Source organism: Ipomoea nil, unplaced genomic scaffold (genome assembly GCF_001879475.1).
Source record: "Ipomoea nil cultivar Tokyo-kokei standard unplaced genomic scaffold, Asagao_1.1 scaffold2975, whole genome shotgun sequence".
Lineage (NCBI taxonomy): Eukaryota > Viridiplantae > Streptophyta > Magnoliopsida > Solanales > Convolvulaceae > Ipomoea > Ipomoea nil.
In genome coordinates, this window is record NW_017619403.1 from 2,114,320 (window position 1) to 2,137,603 (window position 23,284).

The following is a 23,284-nucleotide window of genomic DNA, read 5'->3' on the forward strand; positions in this document are numbered from 1 at the left end:
GTAAGTTTAATTTGATAGTTGATAGTTTGTGATTTAGAAGTTTGCTCTAGTAGTTGATTGTTTTTTATTTGGACGTTTGCTCTGATAGTTGATAGTTTGTGATTTGAAATTTTGCTCTGATAGTTGATAGTTTGTGATTTGGAAGTTTGCTCTCGTAGTTGATAGTTTGTGATTTGGAAGTTTGCTTTGATAGTTAATAGTTTGTGATTTGGAAGTTTGCTCTCGTAGTTGATAGTTTGTGATTTGGAAATTTGCTCTGATAGTTGATATTTTGTGATTTGGATGTTTGCTCTGGTAGTTGATAGTGTGTGATTTCAAAGTTTGCTCTGATAATTGATAGTTTGTGATTTGAAAGTTTAGTTTGATAGTTTGTATTTTGTGAAGTGCAAAATCAATTATGAAGACATATATAAAAAAATCTATACTTCAAGTAGTGCGCATAACACAAAACCTTCCACCTCCCATATCAGCTAATTGTTTCCAATCAGATATTGAGAAATGCATATCAATATCAAAATCAGTTTTACATTCAGCTGTTCTTGCAAGATATAAGCTCAATATCACCACGGTCACGAAGGCGAACATGATGTGTAGTGGGCTGAGCACCACCAAAGGTGACTAGAATTCGAGTGTTATCATCAAATCCATCTGAAATACCCATTTCGCCACAATGAGTGAAGGGAAGTGAAATATTTTTCTCTTTAAATCTGTCCACGAAGGACTTGCAATCCTCCCATTTTGATGCTATGGTGTCAAAATTAAATGTATGAAAATAACGAAGACGTTCTCCAATACCCACTAAGAAGAAAAAAAAAAATACTCTACAACAGGAAGACGAAGGTGGATTTCACAATCAATTGGAAGAGGTGGGGGTGGCAGGGTTCCAAACAATTTATAGGTTGGATCAAAGTATTGAAAACGCAATGGCTTGTTTACGCCAAAGAGCCAGATCTTGTCAAGACAATCTCATAAATCATCACTATTTGTGATTTGAAAGTATGCTTTGTTACTTGATAGTTATTGATTTAGAAGCTTGCTCTGATAGTTGATAGTTTATGATTTGGAAGTTTAATTTGATAGTTGATAGTTTGTGATTTGAAAGTTTGCTCTAGTAGTTGATAGTTTCACTAGTACAGAATGGACAATACGCGTTTAAAGTTGCTTGGACGCGTATGTAGGAAACGCTGATTGTATGTTCAATCAGCGTCGAAGGCAATTTGGACGCGCAAAATTATAATACGTGTCCAAAGTTCACGAACTTTGGACGCGTCCAGAGGAGGAGGTACTATCGAGATCTAACGATTGTGTGTCCAGTGGAATGCAACTGAATACACTTTTCGAAAGGAACCAGTTCCTCTAAATTACTTGCATCTTCATGAAACTTCGGTTGAACTTCAACTGTCCACTGAGGAAAATATTAATTCAGCTTCTTCAAAGAAATGAACTTGCAAGTGAATTTGTGAATGCACTGATTTTTTTAACAGTAGATACAATATAAATATTACATTAATACACTAGATCAAAAAATTAAAACCACTACTATATCACCTCTGTTGATTGGTTACAAGAATTAATCTCCCTGAAGTAAATACCTCGTGATATAGGGGCTGCATTCAAAGTTAAAATTTGAGAGATTCAATAACTAGTTTGATCATTGTACAAAAATACTTAACCATAATGGGAAAGATCTAGACTACTAAAATGCGACAACGAATGTTTTACCCCAATCCAAACTTCATATTTAGTCAGAGTATCTAAATGTAGCTACTCAAATGTGCATTCATTGATAAAGAGGGGGAAAAAGGAGTGAGTGAGTGTTGGTTACTAGGTTTACTTGATTTTCCACTGTGATTGATCTTGACTTGATATCGTACACAAGGGAAGTGTTGTGACTTCTAAACATATTCATAAGTCATGCCATACCATGGGCCAAATGTGATTTTTCTTATGGAAACCTTCTCTAATAATTTTAAGATGCAGACTATTAAGAATAAAGTGGGCTACACTGGGCTATTTACGGTGGATAGCTTGGGCCGAAGTGGAGGTCTTGCTCTGTTGTGGAAGGAGGAATCTGAAGTTAGCATCTTGGGCTTTTCTAGGTACCATATCGATGCTATGATAACAACGGAAACAAGCCCTGAACCTTGAGATATACTGGCTTTTATGGGAACCCCAAGAGTAATCGCAGGCGTGAATCTTGGCAAAGGTTGCGGCATCTAGCTACCCTAAGTCCTCTTCCATGGGCGTTAATGGGTGATTTTAACGACATTCGGAGCTCATCCGAGAAGAAAGGAACGCATCCGCACCCTCAATGGTTAATCCGAGGCTTCAACGAAGCCATTGAAAGCAGCGGTCTTAGAGATTTGGATTTTGATGGATGTCAATTCACCTGGGAAAAGTCAAGGGGTACTCCAAACTGGATTCAGGAAAAGCTTGATAGGATATTGGTCAATGATGCTTGGTTAGAGCGGTTTGGCGATGCAAGGGCGAGGTCCATCTCCGTGCCTTCTAGTGACCATCTTCCAATGCTGCTATGTACGGTCCCTACTGCCTGTCGTCAAAGAAGAAACAAGTTCAAATTCGAAAATGTTTGGCTGAAGGAGAATCAATGCAGAGAGATTGTCACGGCTTGTTGGGGGCAGTCGAACGGTCTACACTTATTAATTCGGCTGGATACTTGCAGCAAAGCTATTTGGGAATGGGGAAGGAATATGAATAGGAATTTCCAACCTAAAATAGACTATTGGGCTAAGCAGATGGACTATCTAAGTAAAAGAGTTGATTCTCATGGTTTGGCAGAGTACTCTGAAGCTCAAAGAAATTATCTATCTTTACTAAACCAACAACATACCGTTTGGAGACAGAGGGCTAAAGTTCACTGGTTCAAAGGAGGGGATGTGAATTCGAGCTTCTTCCATAAGACTTGTCAGCGCTGGAAACAAAACAACTACATCCCTAAACTTAAGGATGGTAGTGGAGTATGGTGTGAGAAAGGTCCAGACTTAGACAACCTGATGGTATCTTACTTCAAGAGTCTGTTCACTTCCACTCAGGGTGACATGGATCCAGTTCTGGAGTGCATTAAGCCTAACATCTCGGAAGTCCAAAATGCAGCTCTGATTCGACATGCAAGCCCGGAGGAGGTTAGAAAGGCAATCTGCGGGATGCATCCAGACAAATCGCCGGGGCCCGATGGCTTCAACCCGGAGTTCTTCCAAGCATATTGGGACGTGTTGGGTCCTGACATCGTAAGATTATGTAATGACTTCATCTCTACTGGACATCTCCCAAAAGGCCTAAACCACACCCTGCTGGTTCTCATCCCAAAGAAAACAAAGCCAGAGACGATGGGAGACTTGAGGCCAATCTCGCTTTGTAATGTGGTGTACAAAATCTTTGCTAAGGTGCTAGCCAACAGGTTGAAGCCACTTCTTGACACACTCATATCGGAGAACCAGAGCGCTTTCATCCCTGGCCGGCTGATTTCCGATAATATCATGATTAGAGAAGGTTTCCTTCCCTGGCTACAATCCTGCAATCGTTATGCTGTGGAACCGTATCCGCCGTTCTATGTTCATAATTACTGAACTATATGTTCATAATTATAAAGCTATATATTAATAACTTTTTAACTTCACATTCATAATTATTGAACTCTATATTCACAATTACAGAACTCTATGTTCATAATTACTAAATTATATATTTATAATTATAAAGTTATATACTCATACAATTATTGAATCTCTATATTCATAATTACAGAGCTATATGTTCATAATTATGTTGACAACTCTATATTCATAATTTTTAAACTATATATTCATAATTATGAACAATGTTAAAACTGCGCCCACCTTGCAGGGTAAATACGGTTCCACATCATAATTTGGATGCTATGTACCCTTGGTTAAAAGCCATAAAGTACATGGTGGTGTGTGGGCTAGCAACGACCCATCTAGCTTGACCCTCTATAGCTTTCTGGATATTGTTGTTAACCACCAGTCCCTTATTTAAAAAGCCTTTCCTCCCTGCCGTCGCAAATTATGCCGTGGAATCGTGTTCACCGAGAATGGTGAACACAAGTCAAAACGATGTCGTTTTTAGGCAAAAAAAAAAAAAAATCGCGGATGTGGAGTTAACGGCGCGTTACTGATCAAATTATGAATTTTCTGTTATGAGATTATGAATTTTATGAAAATTCATAATCTCATAACAGAAAATTCATAATCGCATAACAGAAAATTCATAATCTCACAACTGAAAATTCATAATCTCATAACAGAAAATTCATAATCTTATAACAGAAAATTCATAATCTCATGGTTCCAAAGTGAATGTGTAGGCATGGTTCCAAAGTGAATGTGCAGGCATGGATTCATAATTTATGAATGTCCGTGATTTCGGACGGGAATATGTAGGCATGGTTCCAAAGTGAACGTGCATGCATGAATTCATAATTTATGAATGTCCGAAACTCCGAAATTATGAATGTAATGAAAATTCATAATCTCATAACAGAAAATTCATAATCGCATAACAGAAAATTCATAATCTCATAACAGAAAATTCATAATCTCATGGTTCCAAAGTGAATGTGTAGGCATGGTTCCAAAGTGAATGTGTAGGCAGTCACGTAATTAATTAAAAAAAAAAAAAAAAAAGATAACGGTGCACTAACACCGTTGGAATCGTGTTCACCGTGAATGGTGAACACGGTTCCGTGGCATAACGTGTGCCCTGCCGTTGAGCTCCTGCATCGGAAAAAGGCATTATTAATGTTTTCCTCTTCAGGACCTTTCTTGGGAGGTTCTGACAAGAGCCGTCGTTGACCCATCGTGGGTTGGGCACGCCGGCCGTTCGCCCGGAGCTCCAGTCCGTCTTCAATCCACAATAAATACGAAGGATAGTAAATGCACCTTACCACCTGGGATGGTATAACCACAGCATTAAATACTCATATGAAGGGAATAAAAATATAAGGGCTTGTTTGGTAAAATAGTTAGTTTATAGGTTAATTTTAATTTATTTAATCACTATTAGTTGTTTGATTTGGTTTAAAAATTAATATAAGTGTTTGGTTAATTAATTTTTTTCACCCAAAATACTAAAATTCAAAAAATTATTCAAAGTATAATAGGAATAAGGTTCAAATTGGCCACTGAACGTAACCTGAAAATGCAATTAGGCCACTGAACGTAACCTGAAAATGCAATTAGGCCACTGAACGAAAAAAAAGTGCAATTAGGCCATTGAACACTCAAAAAAATGTGCAATTAGGCCACTGAACTCTCCAAACGTATGCAATTTTACCGAATAGCAGGTTACCATCAATTTTAGCAGGTTACTTGCTTACGTGGCAGCTTAGTTGGCATTTTTAATAATTTTTAAATAATTTTTAATAATTAATTTTAATAATAAATTTTATAAAAAATTGGAAAAAATTAAATAAAAAATAAAATAAAGTCGTTTTTATTTTTTTAAAAAAAAATTTAATAAAAAGTTATTATTAAAAATTAATTAAAATTTATTAAAAATGCCAACTCAGCTGCCACGTAAGCAGATAACCTGCTAAAATTGAGGGTAACCTGCTATAAGGTGAAATTGCACATTTTTTGAGTGTTCAGTGGCCTAATTGCACTTTTTTTTCGTTCAGTGGCCTAATTGCACTTTCAGGTTACGTTCAGTGGCCAATTTGAACCTTATTCCAATTTTTTTTAATTAGCTTTTTGAGAAAAGAAATTATACCAAACAGCTATCAGCTAACAACTAATTTACCAAACACATTTCTACAATCAGTTAATGTTATTAACTAGTTATACCATCTAATTAACACAATTATCTAACAGCTAACAACCATTTACCAAACATGGCAAAAAAGAGGAACCAATCTTGTCACTAAGAGCAAGAAGAAGAAAACTTGGAATAAGCAAAAGCTTTAAATACTCAGCTCTTGTTATTTCCTTCCACTCGATCTACTGCTCTCAAACTTTCTAGTCTTTGAACTTATCCAATGTCACTAAAAATGGGTAAAATTTTACCTTATATCTTCTCCATTTCTACATTTTCTCCTCTGTTACGTGAGTTTTCCTTGTTTTTCTTCATTTTCATCTTTTTCTTTGGATATCTAAAATTTGCAATGGTTTGCATTTTGATTTTGGTTTTGTTTTCTTTGTTTGTATTTTAGCCAGCCAGGTAAATAAATTTATTTTCTTACCTTTTAATTTATTTTATTTTATTTTGTTTAATTATTGATGTTCTATGTTAAATACTTGGATTGTTCTAGTGTTAAAATTTTATTATGTATATATCTGGGTTTTTTGGTTGTATTTATAAAATTGTGTATACTGCCTCTTTGTCAGTGTTTGGTAAATTAGTTGTTTGGTCCCTCGATTATAGTGAAAGTACCAAATTAGTCATCGATCTTCTTTTTTTTTTTTTTTTTTTTTTTTTTTTTTTTTTTTTTATCAATTAAGTCATCAAGTATTAAATTTATGTCCAATTTGGTCCTCCGTCAATTTAGGTGTTAAGTGACCGTCTATTGTGAGGGCATAATAGTTCTTTCAGTCTCCACTTTGGAAGGCAATTTTAGTTGAGGCAACTTAATTTTTCCTATATCTGCAACACCCATGATATCTGGTTAGTCCATTCACCATGGTTTTATTCACACGTTCCTCATACCAAAACAATGCATTGCAATGTTTACATAAATGAATCGGGTCACCGAAGTCTGCATACTCAACTAAAAAAAATATTTTAGTTAAAGACAATCAAATAATCTTCAACTTTAGATTTTTAATAGATGAAGTACAATATATTATCACTTACCAATTGTTACATCATTTTTTTTTTTTATCCGAAGATATACAATTTCATCAAATTCTAAACTTGGATTACGGCATGTCGATGGAGGTTGAATTGTGTCTTGTATGTTATTGTGTAAAATGATACCATCTCCCTACGCCAAAGGAATATCACGATTACCTGTGTTCAAGATTGATGCAATTATGAATGAACCATCGTATCATAAAAAATAATTTTGTTACAATATAATTTTTTAAAAAATTATAAGTGAATTCTTTTAATTATCTCTAAAATGTCACCATGAACAACCAATCCATCAACAACTCCCAAAACGCTTTGCTTTGCTCATCCGGAGGGGAGGAGTGGGGTTGGATTTTTTTTTTTTTTTTTTTTTCAATTTGTAATAAATAAAATAATTTATTAAAGGTTAACTGCCACATCAACGGTTAACTTGGGGAACAAGTCATTTTTACTCAATTGCATTATTTTAGCTTGTCCAGTGATTCAATTACACATTTTTTTGAGTTGGATGTGTTGCTAGATGGTCCCACCAATGTGGGTAGGGTGGTGACCAAAAGCTTAACAATTAATCTTGGAAGATGAAGTGAAAGGTTTTTTGATTAATGGCTTCATTCATGTCCACTTAATGGGAGATTAAAGTGGGCAAATGAAAAGACAAAAGAGTTGGCTTTGTAAAGCCTATATAAAGGCCATGGATTTGGCTACCTTGGATATGAGAGAGTTCAAGAAGAAGAAAAAGAGAGGAGAGAAAATTTGTTGAGATATACAAGTGTGAGAAAATTAGCCGAGAAGAAGTTGGTGGATTTCGTAGAAATTCTTGTGCATCGGGGTATGTTATTTTCTCTTGTATTTTGTGTTGTCTCTAATCGTTGAATTAGAGAAGCCTCCTCTGTTGTACCCATTATCTATATAGTGGAAGGTTTACTGGCTTGTGCCCGTAGTTTTTTACTCCTTGCCTTGAGGAGGTTTTTCCACGTTAAAATTCTTGGTGTTCTTCTTGGTGCCGTTTATTTATTTTCATTGTGCTAATTATATATTCTTGCGAGCTTTCTTCCCAACAACTGGTATCAGAGCATTGTTCAAGTGCGAAGCTATGGAAGGAAAGTTCAATAGAATTACAAGTTTGAATGGCACAAATTATCACATATGGAGAAATAAGATAAAAGATCTACTATATGTGATGAAGTTGCATTTACCCGTGTTTGCTACCCAGAAACCTGAAAATAAATCAGATGAAAAGTGGGCCTTTGAGCATGAACAGGTATGTGGTTTTATTCGGCAATTTGTTGAAGATAATGTGTATAATCATATTTGTAGTGAAACCCACGCAAGGACACTGTGGAGTAAACTTGAAGATTTATATGCTTCAAAGACTGGCAACAACAAACTGTTTTATCTCACAAAATTGGTGCAGTTGAGATATAACGAGGGTAGTTCTGTTGCGGATCACTTGAATGATTTTCAAGGGATTGTTGATCAATTGTCAGTATGGGAGTTAATTTTGATGATGAGGTCCTTGCTCTTATGGTACTAGCATCATTGCCGGATTCTTGGGAAACTTTAAAAATTTCTTTGACTAATTCTGCTCCTAACGGTGTTGTAACGATGGAACTTGTTAAAAGTGGTGTCCTGAATGAAGAGATGAGACGAAGGTCACAAGGTACTTCCTCTCAACATTCAGAGGTCTTGGCTACAACAAATAGGGGGAGAAGTCAAAGTAAGGGTCCAAGGAGTAAAGATAAAAACAGAGATAACAGTAGAGGTAAATCTAATAAATTTGCTAATGTTGAATGTTATCATTGTCACAAAAAGGGGCATATTAAGAAATTTTGCCGACTACGGAAGAAAGAAAATCAGAAAAATAAAGACTCTGAAAAGAATAATGGTAGTGATGATGATAGTGTAGCTGCTACAGTTGAACATGATTTTCTTATCTTTTATGATGGTGACACAGATGCCATTAATTTGGCAAGTCATGATACAAACTGGGTAATTGATAGTGGTGCATCCATTCATGCTACAGCTCGAAAGGATTTTTTTGTTAGTTATGCAACAGGTGATTTTGGAGTTGTGAAAATGGGCAATGATGGTAATGCAAAGATTGTTGGTGTTGGCGATGTTCAGTTAGAAACCAACAATGGCACCAAGTTGCTTCTGAAAAATGTGAAGCATGTTCCAGATATCAGGTATAATTTAATTTCTGCTGGAAAATTAGATGATGAAGGGTATTGTAATACTTTCCAAAATGGCTAATGGAAACTCACAAGAGGTTCTCTAGTTGTGGCTCGAGGCACAAAGTGTTCTACACTTTATGTTTTACAGGCCAAGATCTCAGGAAATATTGTCAATACGGTTGAGAACGATGATACGAATGATATATGGCATAAGAGGCTTGCACATATATCTGAGGAGAGGATGTCTATGCTGGTCAGAAAAAAGAGCTTAGCTGGGTTGAACAATGTTCATTTGAAGAGGTGTGCTCATTGTCTAGCAGGGAAGCAGAACAGAGTATCCTTTAAAAGTTCTGCTGAGACTAAGAAGAAACCAAAGGTATTGGAATTGATACACTCTGATGTGTGTGGACCTTTCAAAACTAGGTCACTTGGTGGTGCTCGCTATTTTGTTACCTTCATTGATGACTGCTCAAGGAGATTATGGGTTTATTCTTTGAGGCATAAAAGTCAAGTTGTGGACATATTCAAGCAATTTCATGCCCTAGTTGAGAGACAGACTGGGAAGAAGCTAAAATGCATAAAGTCAGATAATGGAGGAGAGTATATTGGGCCACTCAATAGGTATTGCGTAGAGCAGGGTATTCGCCATAAGAAAACACCACCGAAGACTCAGTTAAATGGTGTTGCTGAGAGGATGAACAGGACTTTGATTGAGAGAGTTAGATGTTTGTTGTCACATGCAAAGTTACCAAAGACATTCTGGGCTGAGGCACTAAGTACTGTTGCGCATGTGTTGAATCTCTCACCATGTGCTCCTTTAAGGTTTGACATACCAAATCGGGTATGGACAGGAAATGATGTTTCCTATGATTATCTACGTGTCTTCGGGTCCAAAGCATTTGTGCACATTCCGAAAGATGAAAGATCGAAACTTGATGTTAAGACACGACAGTGTGTCTTTATTGGCTATGGTCTAGATGACTTTGGTTACAGATTTTATGATCCGGTTGAAAAGAAGCTTGTGAGAAGCCGAGATGCTGTGTTCGTGGAGAATCAAACCATAGAGGATATTGACCGGGTTAAAGAATTGGGATCTCATAACGGTGATTCAGTTGATACTGAGATAGTACCTCCAACAGTGGTTCCTGAAGAGGTTGGAGAGGATGACCAAATTGAGCAGCAAGATGTTACTGATGCTTCCATTAATGATGATGAACTCCCAGTTCCAGAAGCTTCAACTCCACCTCAGCTTCGAAGAAGTTCAAGAGTTAGACAGCCTTCCACAAGGTACTCTTCTGATATTTATGAAATTAATTTTGTTGATAATGGTGAACCAGAATGTTATGCAGAAGCTGTGGAGGATGAACACAAGGAAAAGTGGATTGAAGCCATGAAAGATGAGATGAAATCCTTGTATGAGAATAATACCTTTGAGTTAGTAAAGCTACCTAAAGGTAAGAGAGCTTTGACAAACAAGTGGGTGTACAGAGTGAAGCAGGAAGAACACTCCTCACGACCAAGGTACAAAGCTAGACTGGTTGTCAAGGGATTCAACCAGAGAAAAGGTATTGACTTTGATGAGATATTTTCTCCAGTTGTTAAAATGTCTTCCATCTGTGTTGTTCTTGGACTAGCAGCCAGCCTAGATTTAGAAATTGAGCAAATGGATGTAAAGACTGCTTTTCTTCATGGTGATTTGGATGAAGAAATATACATGGAGCAACCAGAAGGTTTTGAAGTCAAGGGAAAAGAGGACTATGTCTGTAAGCTAAAGAAGAGTCTATATGGCTTAAAACAGGCACCAAGGCAGTGGTACAAGAAGTTTGAGTCAGTTATGGCGAAGCAAGGTTACATGAAGACTATTTCTGACCATTGTGTGTTCTTTCAAAAACTCTCTGATGATGATTTTATTATTCTCCTGTTGTACGTTGATGATATGTTGATCTTCGGCAAGAGTGCTTCTAGAATTAATCAACTAAAGGAACAGTTGAGCAAGTCTTTTGCTATGAAAGACTTGGGGCCAGCAAAACAGATTCTTGGGATAAGAATTACACGAGACAGGAATGCCAAAAAGTTGTGGTTGTCTCAGGAGAAGTACATTGAGAAAATACTTTGCAGGTTTAACATGCACAATGCTAAAGCGGTTAGTTCTCCTCTTGCTAATCACTTTAAATTAAGTAGTAAGCAAAGTCCTTCTACAAAGGAAGAAAAGGCAAGTATGCAACAAGTCCCTTACAATTCGGCAGTTGGTAGTTTAATGTATGCCATGGTATGTACAAGGCCAGATATTGCTCATGCAGTTGGAGTTGTGAGTAGGTTCCTTTCTAATCCTGGCAAGGAACATTGGATGGCTGTTAAATGGATTTTCAGATATCTTAGAGGTACTTCTAAATTATGCTTATGTTTTGGTTCTAGTAAGTCTATGTTGGTTGGATACACTGATGCAGACATGGCAGGTGACATTGAGTCTAGAAAGTCGACTTCGGGGTATCTGATAACATTTGCAGAGGGAGCAGTATCATGGCAGTCTAAGTTACAAAAGTGTGTTGCACTTTCTACCACAGAGGCTGAGTTTATTGCAGCAACTGAAGCTTGTAAAGAGTTGCTATGGATGAAGAAATTTCTTCAAGAACTCGGGATCAAACAAGACAAATATGAGTTATTTTGTGATAGTCAGAGTGCTATACACCTTGGTAAGAATTCCTCTTTCCATTCAAGATCGAAACATATCGATGTAAGATATCACTGGATACGAGATGTTTTGGAGATGAACCAGATACAACTTGTAAAGATCCATACAGATGAAAATGGGTCTGACATGTTAACAAAGTCATTACCAAGGGAAAAGCTTGAGATATGTCGTTCAGCTGCAGGGATGCAAGTCCCTCCCACATTGGCGTGAGGGGGAGTTTGTTGCTAGATGGTCCCACCAATGTGGGTAGGGTGGTGACCAAAAGCTTAACAATTAATCTTGGAAGATGAAGTGAAAGGTTTTTTGATTAATGGCTTCATTCATGTCCACTTAATGGGAGATTAAAGTGGGCAAATGAAAAGACAAAAGAGTTGGCTTTGTAAAGCCTATATAAAGGCCATGGATTTGGCTACCTTGGATATGAGAGAGTTCAAGAAGAAGAAAAAGAGAGGAGAGAAAATTTGTTGAGATATACAAGTGTGAGAAAATTAGCCGAGAAGAAGTTGGTGGATTTCGTAGAAATTCTTGTGCCTCGGGGTATGTTATTTTCTCTTGTATTTTGTGTTGTCTTTAATCGTTGAATTAGAGAAGCCTCCTCTGTTGTACCCATTATCTATATAGTGGAAGGTTTACTGGCTTGTGCCCGTGGTTTTTTACTCCTTGCCTTGAGGAGGTTTTTCCACGTTAAAATTCTTGGTGCTCTTCTTGGTGCCGTTTATTTATTTTCATTGTGCTAATTATATATTCTTGCGAGCTTTCTTCCCAACAGGATGATCTAATTGTATTTTCGTGTGTAATTCAGTGATCAATTTGAACTTTTTTTCCTAATTTTTTTTTAATATAAATGTTTAAATAGACAACTTTATGACGTATTTTCAAAAAAAAAAAAAAAGACAACTTTATGACGTATTATTTAAATACATTGACATAAAATTAAAAACATAATAATACCCATTGGTGATGTATTGTTCAATACTTCAATCTACTACCGCATACTTGTCTAGTGGATGTTGAGAATCCTTGGCTATCATGAACCGTCCTTGCATAACTAAAATACAAATAAATAAAAAACTTTAGAATCTTTAAAATTTTAAAAATAATTCAATACAAAATTTTGTTACTAACCATTTGTCACATCACTCAACGATATGACAATTTGAGATTGAAATTGCATTTCAACAATGTCATTACTATTGTTGTTCAGTGCTTTTTCTTGGACTGCATCGCATATAAAAAATGATATTTATATCGCTAGCATTTTTTATATCGCATATAAAAAATGATATTTATTTAATATAAATGAAATAAAATATCATACAATTCAACTTATGTAAACAATAATTCCTTTTACCATGTATATTACTTGGAATGTTATCCATCTTTTTAGAGGTAGGACCTAATATCGATTTTTGTGAGCGAGTAATAATTGATCTTACTAAATTACCACCTACATATCAATGGATTTTAAATATAAATTAACACTATAGGCAACAATATAATTATTATAGAATCATAAATGTGAAGCAAATAAGTATATAAAAAATTTATTAACAACTTAGTAATAAGATACTTACTATGAGTTATAATGCTAAATGGAGAAATCATTGATCCTTGAAAAACACTATGAAAGTAGCTAGATTATGGATTCCAATCTCTATAACTATTGACCTGTTGTTAGTAATAAAATCATTTTTCTCATATGATTATCATTTTTTGAGAGGGAAAAGGATATAAAAATAAATTTAGACAAATGAAGTGTGACATCCCGATATTTCAAACCACTTCACTTTAATAAAATATTTTGAAAATAATTTTTTTTTTCAGTTTTAATTATTTTAGTTCGAGTACTTTCAAAACAATTATTCTTGTTCCGAAATTTAAATAAACCATTTTATTCCCACAAGCTTGTCTAAATCATTTTATAAATATCAAATGTTCTAAGCGCAAATGAATTTTAACTCCTAAGACTAAATAATTTGTTTAAGCACAAAAATATTACCAAGCTTAACCTTTTTGTCCAACATATATGTTTTATCTTTAAAATAGCCTAATACATACTTCTTCTGTCTCATTCTATGTGTCTGATTCCATTAACGAGATTGGACTAAAGTAATTTTCAATCCAATTTTTCATAATATTAAGTTTAGTATTAGTATACAAAATTTATATATTTAGAAACTGCACTAAAAGTACTATTAAACACAACCAATTAAATTTAAAAATAAATAAAAAATACTAAAAAAATAAACAGAAAGAATTGATTTGATCAATGAATAATAAGTATAACAGATAAAATAAATATATTTGATTTTCAAAATCCCTAAAATCCAAGCTATAAATAGAAAGTGAACGGGCGACGTTCTAAAAAATCATGGTGGAGAGGAGTACTGGATGAATGGGACGAATTGGAGAACTGGACACGTTTTAAAAAATATTTGACGAAGGGACATACTAGACATTTGAGATTAAACTGAAAAATGGATAAACAACTTGAAAAAGACTAACCGAGAGATGCCTTGTAGAAAAAGCCGAAGAACCACCATCTGACCAAAAAAAAGAGGAGAGAGAGAGCAGCCCAAGGGGTTGACCGACCGGCCAATTGGACCTTGTCGGTCAACCGCCAGCAACGGTCGGTTATTGACCAAATAAAAAAAAAGAGAAAAAAAAAAGAAAAAAAATTGACGAATGTACATATAGTACGAATGGATCTGGATAAAGCTGGAAATAGCGTACAAAACACGCACATAGCATAAAAATGTACAAAGCAGAATGTTAAAGTCATCAACTGTTAATAATCCAAAACATATATATGCACAAGAAACTGCTACATATCATCTAGAAAGCAGGATCACAGTTGGAAACACCCCCCTTTGCTCGGCACGACCCTGGCAACCAAAATCATCCGTTCTCAAACCTACGCTGTCCAACTACCTAAAGGACACGTCGACATTGGAAATACCAGCCAACGCTTGAAGGTTGGTGGTCGAGTCCAGATAATCAAGTATGTGTCTGACCGCCCAAGGCCTATGTTTCCACCGCTACGGACTAGGCACATATATAGTACATATGCATATATGTGTCTGACCGCCCAAGGCCTATGTTTAAGTTACTTCGCAGGAGGGGAGTGTGTATATATGTACAAAGTATATATGTCCGGACCGGTGGTTACTTCGCAGGTGTTGTACTCAATGTTGCCATCCTATGTACCTCAGACACGACACGTAGAAGCATACAAAAGTGATACCACCCTCTAGCTAATTTGTCTTTACATATATGTGTAGGTACTAGGTAGTGCTCACTGGTTATTTGCATGTGAGAGTATGGGGTTGCGTCAAACCTTAATTCAATTTACTTGTGTACACACCACATACGAACACAACAATTCAAATTCAAAAATAAATAAGGAATACTGGAAAAAATAAACAGAAAGAATTGATTTAAGTAAAAATGTAGAACAGATGAAATAAATATATCTGATTTTCTAGACCCCTAAAATCCTAGCTATTAATAGAAAGTGAACTGTTCATTTCCATCCCAAACCAAACTCATCAGCCATCTTTAATATTTCTCTCCCTCCCTTCTCTCTCGTTGGGGTCATTTTGCCGGCAAGGAAGAAATTGAACCTGGGTTACGTGAAAAGGAAAGTTCATGCGTGAGATACCAAAGAGGGAATTTGTCTTTCTCTTAGGCGAGATAGTGGTTTTCATATCTCGCCTAAGCGAAAGTCGACATAGCATCCACCAGAAATACGGTGTTCCACCGTATGGTCCACCGTATTTGTGCAACGTATTTACATATAACCAACGTATTTAGTTATAAAACATTGTATTTATAGTTGTAAATTGATGTATGTACGTTTGAACGATCGTATTACAATTTTGTTATATAAAAAATGTCGAATAAAAATTAAGGTGTTCGATTATTTTGTTGATTTGATGTTTATTACAATAATGACGAATAAATAATTGATGCAAACTCCTCAAATAATTTAGCTACTGTGATTGATGTTGTTAAACTAAAAAATATGGCAGTAGAGAAATTAATTATCAAGATCTCAACATCAAAATAATAATCGAATATTCAAGCTACAATATAATTTACAGCCATTGACGGGTGTTATTCATATAAGAAAAAAAAACTTGTTCGTCGTCGTCTGTTGGGTTCATCGGCTGTCCCATGTTCAAACCACCCTGAGCAGATGATTCCCCAACTTCACCAAACTGAGTTGGGTGGTAGGGTGATGCGTTATAGCCGTGTGGGTGATATTGGGATTGCGGATAAGTAGAAGAGAATGGTTGGGTGGGGTCAAAAATTTGGGAAAACGATCCGTGTGGGTGATATTGGGGTTGCGGATAAGTAGAAGAGAATGGTTGGGTGGGGTCAAAAATTTGGGAAAACGATCCGTGCGACTGGTGCGGGAATTGAGCAGGTTGATCAAATGAAGTGGATCCACCCATTTACTAAATATCACGACAATTTTATATTTAAATATTTAATTAACAATACAACATTATTATACAGGAGAACAAAATTATTACGGTATTATTATAAAAAATTACTAAATTAATACAGTTAATACGGCATTATTATTCACAATTACTAAATTAATACGGTATATGTATGTTGCCAAAGACTTAGGCGAAATTACAAAACATCAAACTCGCCTAAGGGAAAGACAATTTCCCTGATTGGTATCCCAGTTCGGGAATTTCCCTATTTCGAATCTCACGTCCAAAAGTTTCCCCGATGAGTTAATGATCCCTCTCGTTGTCTCTTCCCCTCATGGCAGCTACCACCAACAGCCACCGTAACCACCACCGGCGAGACCTCTTCCGGCGCAACACCACCACCCGCCACCTTCTTCATGCCTTCACTCTCACTCTCCATCGTCTCTCCTTCTCTCTCTAGCTCGGCGTGTTACAGCAGCAAAGCAGGCGACCAGGTACCGCGGTGAGCTCCTTCCAGCGACAAACAGCAGATCGACGAGCAGGCGGCCGGCGACCTCTGCTTCCGGCGGACAACCCTTGGTCGACGACGAAGACGAGTCAGCTGCGGAGAAGCAGCGACGACCGGCGCAACCCGCAAATCTGGCGAGTTGCTCTCTCGACGACCTCCCTTCTCAACGAGCTAGCAGATCTGGAGCTTCGACGGAGGTCAGCAGATCCGGCGAGGTCTCCCTCCTTCCTCTGTTCCCGACGATGGCAGCGGCGGCGTCCTGTGCGTAGACCAGCGACGGGTAGTGGCTTCTCCCCCTCCTTCCAGCGTTGGCCGTTGTCCGGCGAGACCTTTCCGGCGGCGGCGTAGCTTGTTGTCACTCACCTGACTATACATTCCTGCCAGATCCTTCCGTCTAAGCTAAGTCTGATGCCAGATCTGGAAACTCCAGTGAGAACTCCGACCACCGGGAAAAGTATGTCTACATTTAAATACCTTTGCCTTTTTCCGGAGGCTCTTTCCCTTGAGAGCTTGATCTTGATTCTCTCGCTGCATTCTAGGTGGTTTCTAGTTCAGTCATTCCGACCACCTGACTTATGTTGATTACCCAATATCTAATCTAATAAAACTTTATAACAAAATCAGAAAGTAATCTTGACAAAATCTACTTAATGTTGCCATTTAAGGTATTTTTTTTAAAATAATGATTATGATAAAATCTATTGAAGAATTGGTATATTGCAAGGATTTTATTAATAAAGAATTTGAATTTGAATTTAATTTTACTTTTATAATTGAGAGAGGAGTTGACGACTACCTTGCAATAGTTTAGTATTTGGAAATTGTATAGTGGTTTCTATAACTATAATGTGATTTTGAAGTACTATAACAAAAAGCATTCATCTCTTTTGAAAATAGGCATAACTAGGCCAAATCCACAAAATACTCGTCTAGCAGTTTCGGAAGCAATTTTTTACAGGATAGAGGAATGTATTCTTTTAAATCCTCCAAGGATAGATGCTCATTTCTTTATTAATATTATTATATGTTTTATTTTGCAGGTTTCATATGATCTTATTAGTCTTTACCGGGTCTTTCAAACTGGCTTTTTATAACCTAAAAAACTGCCTACAAACACTAATGGAACTGAGATACCAAATCGTAAGCAAACATAGTTCCAAATGGAATAGCTCCAGAAGATAGCTCACCCAAGATCAGAGCAAGGAAGATAGCAAAAACAATTCCAAAAAACATGGAAACAGTTTTCAAGGTAATCTTCTACCTTCCATTCAAACATTTTGTATAAACATACTATTTGATGTGCATTAGATATATATATATATTGCAAACTTTGTGTAGCTAAAACTAGTTTTCTTTATAATTTATCACATTATGTACATATAAGAATAACTTAAAGTCAAATAAGAATGAAATACATTTATCAATCTTTGAACACTTCACATGTAAGAAATAAGAAGCATACTCATTTGTTCTCAATAAATTAACACTGCTGATTACTATTAAGCAAAAACAATATAGAAGTGAAAATTTTAAAATTTTTTCAAGTTGTATTTAGGGCTGTTAGCAAACAGAGCTTTCGGTAAACTACTCGTGCTCGTTTTCGGTAAGCGTTCGTTTATGCTCGTTTATTAAGATAAACGAACATTAACAAACAAAATTTAGAGCTCGATTTATAAACGATCCTGAATAGTTGTAAGTTCGTTTGTTAAGAGATCGTGAACAAGCTTGTTTGTGTTCGTTTAATAATGTTCACGAACAAGCTCGTTTAGTGTTTGTTTAATTAATGTCCGCGAGCAAGTTCGTTTGTGTTCGTTTAATATTTGATTGTATTCTCTTTGTAGTTGTGTTACTTGTTTGATTATTTTTCGTGAACATATATTATTTTTTGTTCACGAACAAATTGTGATCACGAACATGTTCATATGTTTGGTTATTAAGCATTCACAAATGTGTTTATGAACGTGAACGAACATGTTCACAAATATTAATAAACATGTACTGAATGTACTTGTTAACAAACATGTTCGTGAACGTTAACAAACACTAATGACGCTTAACAAACAAACACGAACATGATTTTCAAAAAACTTAACAAACGAACACGAACACGAACACTCCAAAATCTTAACAAACGAACAGAAAAACTTTTGTTCGTTTATGTTCGGTTCGTTAACTGTCCTAGTTGCATTAAAGAGAATTGACAAAGTTAACAAGCGCAAGAAGAAGAAGAAAACTTACTCAGTGGCTTTTGTTCTTATGCATGCCTTAGGGAGTCCTATTACTCCCTCATTTTTCTCTTATTTTCCTATCATCCTTGTCTTGGTCTTCATTGTCGGGAAATGCAAGAGGATGAAGTAGAGCTAGAAATAAATATACGAATAATTAGGATATCAAAAGAATGAATTATAAGTTTTTTTTCACACAAGTATAAGCATGAATGAGATAGATAAATGTGGGGTGTACTTAGGCTATACAGAAATCGGTATAAAGAAACTTCGAAAGGCCAAGGATGATGTCATTAGGATTGAATTTCGTTGAGAAAATAATATCTGACGAACGACCTCCACTTAAAGAGGTTTGAATGTTGTGTTCAATTACAAAATCAATTCTGAAGACGTATATAAAAAAAAATCTAGATTTGAAGTAGTGCGCATCACACAAAATCTTTCCCATCCCATATGACGTAATTGTTTCCGATAAGATATTGAATAATGCATATCAATATCAATATCAGTTTTATATTAAGCTAGAACACTATATAATATAGTCTCAATATCATCACGGTCAGGAAGGCGAACATAATACGCAGTGGGCTGAGCACCATTAAGGTCAACTAAAATTCGAGTGTAACATTAAATTCATCTATAATCCCCATATCGCCACAATAATCCAAAGGAAAATGAATATTTTTCTCTTTAAAATCTATTCACCAAACACTTGCAATCCTTCTATTTCAATGCCATGGTGTTTGAACTTAAATGTATGAAAATAACAAAAACGTTTTCCAATACCTACATATATATAACATCTAAGAAAAAAATGACACTCTACAACAACGGGAAGACCAGGATAGATTTCACAATCAGTTCAGAGAGGTGAGGTGGCAGGGTTCCAAACAATTTATATGATGGATCAAAGTATTGAAAACACAAGAGCATGTTCACGTCAAAGAGCCAGATGTCAAGACAATTGCATAAATCATCACTATATGTGAGTAAGTACGACAATCGATCCCTAGCTCGAATAACAAGAGGAGCCACCATAGGTGCAAAATTTGAGTTGTAAAGTTTTTCAATATTTTCAACCGAAAAATAGTCAAACTTGGTTGGATCAAACATATGAACAAGATTGTTATATTTAAATAGATAATTAAATTCATTGTGGCCGCCAATCATATATAGAATGTGATTGTGGCTAAAGAGTCTCATATTTGTTAGAAGAGTTTTAGATGGATTAGAGAACACAAGTTTGGCTTCAAGTTCGAAAGATCTATTAAATATCATAGAGATTTTAACCCGAATCATTACTTCTTCGCAATTGAAATAAGTATATAGAAATTCTGACTATTTAATTATCTATTTAAATATAACAATCTTGTTCATATGTTTGATCCAACCAAGTTTGACTATTTTTTGGTTGAAAATATTGAACAATTTTACAACTCAAATTTTGCACCAATGGTGACTTTTCTTGTCATTTGAGCTGAGGATCGGTTTTACTTGTACACACATAGTGATGATTTATGTTTGTCTTAACGAGATTTGGCCCTTTGACGTGAACATCATTAAACAACAAAGAGAATACAAACAAATATTAAATGAACACAAACGAGGTTGTTTGCGAACATTATTAAACAACACAAACGAGTTTACAACTGTTCAGACCTTATTCGTTTATAAACCGAGTTCTAAATTTTGTTTGTTAATGTTCGTTTATCTTAATAAACGAACGCTTACCAAACACGAACGCAAGTAATTTATCGAAAGCTCTATTTGCTATCACCCCTAAATGCAATTTGGAAAAATTTTAAAATTTTCACTTTTATGTTGTATTTTCTTAATATAGTAATCAGCAGTGTTAATTTATTAGGAACACAAAATATGCTTCTTATTTCTTATTGAATGTGAAGTGTTCAAACATTGATAAATGTATTTCATTCTTATCTGACTTTAAATTGTTCTTGATGGCTTATACATTATATATATATAAAGAAAATTAGTTTTAACTACACAAAATTTGCTGGCTTTTTATAACCTAAATAACCTAGATCAGAGCATTCAGTACAAAGAAGACAGCAAAAAGAATTCCAGAAAACATGAAAGCAGTTTTCAAGGTAATCTTCTTCTTTCCATTCAAACATTTTGTATAAACACATTATTTGATATAGACCCAGTAAAGACGAATAAGATCACATGAAACCTGCCTTTTCTATACTATACTTATTGGAAGCATTCTTCCTTTTGGGGCTGTTTTTCATCTTGAAATCCATATGGCTGACAGATCTACATCTTTGGTTTCGTTTTCATAGTTTTCTTGATCTTGGGAACAAAAGGTATGCTTCGGATTTCTTATTGAATGTTGAGTGTTCAAAGTTCAAACATTGATAAATGTGTTTCATTCTTTCTTATCTGGCTTTATTTGTGTTGTTCTTGATGGTTTATATACATTATACATATACATATGTACGTAATTTGGTAAATTAAAAAGCCAATCTATACTTATTGGAGGCATTATATTCTTCATTTTGGGGCTGGCTGTTTAAATTGAGGTGTTGTTCATCCATCTTGAAATCCATATGGCTGGCTGAACCAGTTAGTTCTACTTGAAGGCTGTGCAGTGAAGATTACTATTATCTGACTGTGGGTTCCTTAGTTTATACGCTATTATTGACCATTTTTAAAAAAAAAATATTTAGAAATAAAATAAATAATAGGAAATATTTGGGGAATAAAAAAGAATCAATACTTTTTTTTTTTTTTTGAAAGGAATAATCAAGATTCCTAAAACAATTAAAATCTTAGAGTAATTTAAATCAACCAATATTATTACTCCCATGTTAGCTCAAATACCTTTGTGGATGACTCAAGAGTAGGGCCGGTGACAGGATACTTGAAAAGACCAACGGACACATAGCGAAAATATTTAATGAAGCATCGACCTATTCAACAGGAGGCAATTATGATAAGGCCGCACTCAATGCACGCTCGGCTCCTCATTACTAAGGGAACTGTTACTGGAGCAAGGAGACATTATTGGAGGCACTAGTTAGTATAAATAGAAAAACATGTAGCTCTCCAACATGCTCTGTCGGGTCGGAGTGTGGGGGACCCTTAGGGTTAGGGATTCAACATTTTAGGAGAAGATAAATGTGTAGCTTACAGAGGACACACTGATCAATAGTTGTATTGAAACTATAAAGCAATACGACTCTTTAAATTCCTAATATTATCCTGTAACCATATTTTCCGTCATGATTAATGAATTTTACATCAAAATATTATCAGTTTGATCCTCAATTCATTTAAATGTACCAAAGAATAGGTACAAGATTTGAACATACATTAATGTGCACCAAAATGGAGTTGAATGGAAGGGACTCATTCATTCTTAACCAAAAGGTCAATGGTTCAATCCTTGACCTTAATATGGAGCATTCTTAAATTTTCAAGTCAACTACTCCACCTCATAGAGATACTTACAATTTAGCGAGGAGATTAATCACTGTATGCACTAGTGGACTACACCCAAAAAAAAAAAAAAAAAAAAGAGTAAATGGGGTTGAATTGATCTCGGTTCTAGGGACATCATTGCGTTTTGTTAGAGTTTTTGTAATTGTATTTACTAAGCATTAAATACTCATCGTAATGGCAAGCACCTTGTGCTCAAATGGCTTATAGTGAGGTTCAGTGGAGGCATTGTTAACTCTGTATTAGTACATTTACATACTACAATGTAATGGAGTATTAACTTGGGTGACTAAACCTTATAATATTAGGAATAAGTATATATATAATAAAATAAGAAAAGATAAGAAATATATGTCATGGATACAATTCTTGTTAAATAATAGCGTTGTAGTAAGATTACAAGCAAATCTAATGATTGAACATGATAAGAGATGTCCCCAACTAGACAATAATGAGCATTTTTATACTAAGCTTCCTCCTAACTGCCCCATGAGAATAGGGTGGGTGGTTGGATCTTATTGACTGACACGCTAGTAGCACGCAAGGTGGGCACCCCGGCCGAGGCCACCTCTTGCCCATGCCACCCCGAGGCCGAGGCTGCCCCAAGCAGAGGCCAACCCAGGCTGAGGTCGCCCCCAGCCTGGGTCATCCTCCGGGTCGCCTCCACTTCTCCTCGGGTCGATTTGGTCTGGGTCCATCTCTAATATATCCATCATCAGTCCCCCACTCTTCGAGTTGCGAATTTTCGTCAGCGAATGAGAGTAGTCCCGAACCAAAATCCTACTCAAAATTACGAGAATAATTACTTGTTACAACCCCTCCGTGCATCCTTGCTAGAGACTGCCTCCTCTCATGTTGGTAATGTCCCCTTGGAGGCACGTGAAAGAGACCCCCTCGATGTATCCTCACCTATTGGACATTCATATACCTGGTGACATGACCGACCCGAT

General features: G+C 35.8%; 1 long non-coding RNA gene across 1 annotated transcript; it reads left to right on the forward strand.

The window, feature by feature from the left end:
• The first annotated feature begins 9,263 nt into the window (after positions 1-9,263).
• LOC109162979 lies at positions 9,264-19,009 on the forward strand. The gene is made up of 3 exons (XR_002051180.1): positions 9,264-9,275; positions 11,467-11,474; positions 18,921-19,009. It is a non-coding gene; the product is annotated as an uncharacterized LOC109162979 (long non-coding RNA).
• The last annotated feature ends 4,275 nt before the right edge of the window (positions 19,010-23,284 follow it).